General features: G+C 39.8%; 1 protein-coding gene across 3 annotated transcripts in view; it reads right to left on the bottom strand.

Annotated features, from left to right (window-relative positions):
* pex2 (peroxisomal biogenesis factor 2) overlaps window positions 1-2,639 on the bottom strand; it is a 7,583-nt gene that overhangs the window by 4,488 nt on the left and 456 nt on the right. The gene's annotated exons all lie outside the window — the stretch shown is intronic.

The raw sequence follows: 2,639 nt of genomic DNA, 5'->3' as shown, positions 1-2,639 counted from the left end.
GGGGACAGATAAGCACAAACCGCGCTGACCTTGAGACTGACTGTCACAATAAAGGAGGCGGAACACTCCTGAAGCATCCGAGGCTCAGCCACACAGGTGCGGGCATCCAGGGAATAGCCTATACACAGAGGCTCGCTGCACTTTCTTCTTGACCTTGGCTTTGTTGTCTAGGGAAGGGATGAGGGTGTTTAGGACAGGCAACGAAAGACTGAGGGATGCTGGAAAGGTGTAGATCTCTGGGGGATTGCATTTAGCTTACAAGGCTATCATTCCATGCTATGTGGAAACTGTGTGTCCAAAGGTCTCGATTTAGCTCCTGGTGTGGTGGAGGGCTCAGATTCCTAAGCACTTAGTTATGGTTGTTAGCATAATATATTTGCTGAAATTACGCATAAACGTTCAATTGGCTCTCTATGATGCTTGTAGCAAAAAATAGGCTATGTATTGGCAAAGCATGCTGAATTACAACTTTACACTTTCTTCTCTCGCTCATGTAAATTAATTTGTGTAAAAGCTCTGGAGTACAAAACCTATTTCTCTGAGCACTCCAGTCCCCCCCATTCTCCCGCTCCCTCACTTTATTGCCCTTCTTTCGCCAGGAACGAGTGCAGGGCCTATTAGCCATGGCCTTCTAATGTCCTCACTATGAAAACGGATGGGAATGTCAAATTTAGAACTTTTAAGAGCGTGATGTCATACAGCAGACCACAGGCATTACGGGGACGTTAAGATTACCCAGGCGGTAACCAGACTAATTGTTATGAGTCTGTTTCATGAAAAATGAATGTGTGCAAATGCACAGAAGGGTCTTCAGGCTGTGTGTATGTGTGTCACATATTAATGCTTTATCAAGGCTCTCCTCTTTCCGTAATCACCCAAGACTCCTCCAAGCCACAGGGTGAGGGCCAAGTTAATGCCTGAACACAAAAAGAACACACATCAGTTAGAAGAGCATGTCTGACACTAAAAAACAACGTGCTCTGCTTAATCTGGTTTGCTCCGAATGTAAATTATTTAAGAGAATTAATTGATTTCATGAGTAGGAAGGTTGAGTATGCCAGGGCTGTATGAGTAATAAGTAGAGGGGTTTGCAAAAAACAACTTAAAAAGTAATGCAACATTTAGAGGGTAGAGAGGTACAATGAATGGAAGAAAAAGCGGAACCGCTAATAAACGAGAACTGAAGTCTTTCTTAAGTATCGGAGTCACTGAGCAAGCACTTGGGCATCCCCTCATGCAAATAACGTGCTATACTGAAGGATATTTGATCAGCACATATCTTACCTTCTGCTTTATGCATGAACACCTTTTGGTCTGTTTTTTTGAAAATCTGGAACAATTAAATTTGTGTAGTGGAAAATTCTAAACTGAGGTGAAGCTACTTTTTTTCTCCTGAACAATCAATGAGAATGTGAAGGCCACTGCAGTGCAGGATGTTAGATTTAAGGATTGCTAGAACAGTTGAACTTGATTGTACAGATGCTACTTTTAGGAATCCCTGTTTTGATATGTATCTGCAAATCAATTTGGGGAATTGGATTTCTGCCACTGCAAATTGTACCCATGACATGTCAACATACTATGCTTTCATCTCAATTTGGAAGTTTAATGCCTTGATTTCTAGCAAAAGTGTGCCTGCTGGCAATGTACAATTGGAGCAATTGCATTGCAAATATGAAAAATACTGTGAGGATTGGGGAAACCTAAACATGATTTATAGACTTTAACACAATTAATTTAGCACACTGGATGTTCAGTGAATATTTTCTATTGCCTGTAACAGGAACTGGCAGACATTAAACTGTCCTATCAGTCTGAAGATGGTAAGTATGGATTCTAGAGTAGCATTGAAAAACAAAAAATATACAGTACAATGACACAGATTTAGATTACTTTGAGCTTTGAAAATTTAAATTAAAGTTGAATTTTATAAACATGTTTCTCAGATAACAATATAACCATTGGTTGTACATTAAAATGGACATGCAATATGTTTTTTTGTTCTGTTATGTCAACTATAAAGTTAATCCAGGAGGGTAATTTGTGTGCAAATACAGTAAGAGCACAGATAACCACACTCCCTTTATCACTTGCCTTCATCTGGAAACTATATAAAATGACCTTATGACCATAGTTAGATCACAGCCCAATTTAACTTCAGTGCACCCCTAAAAACACACTCATTACACTGAGTGTTTCGCTCCAGAGGCACGTGCCTCTACTTCAATATCATGCAATCAAGTGCTCCACATTCTCTTCATAATGACATTGTCTCTTAATTTTTTAAGCCCATGCCCATCAGTCTTTAACAACAACAAAACCCAAATCTGCTCCATTTTGATAATAAGGCAAAAGCATTATGTGATAATCACTGTGGGGATTAGGTTTTGGCAGAGTGTGCAAGAGCAGTGCAGTCAAAGCCAGTGGAAAGAGAGAGATATATCCAATAGACAGATAAGAGTAGAGGAGTGATGATTGGGATGAGAGAAATGAAGGGAGTCTCTTGAAAATCAATAAGATCAACTTTGCCTTGAATCTCAATGTGGAAGGTTTTGATCTCTGGCACTGATTATTTAGGGGAATAATGGAATTATGTGCGAAACTATGTAACACACACACACACACACACACACACACAC

This window comes from Etheostoma spectabile, chromosome 22 (genome assembly GCF_008692095.1).
Source record: "Etheostoma spectabile isolate EspeVRDwgs_2016 chromosome 22, UIUC_Espe_1.0, whole genome shotgun sequence".
Classification (NCBI taxonomy): domain Eukaryota; kingdom Metazoa; phylum Chordata; class Actinopteri; order Perciformes; family Percidae; genus Etheostoma; species Etheostoma spectabile.
This window is presented reverse-complemented; position numbering and strand designations above follow the sequence as displayed.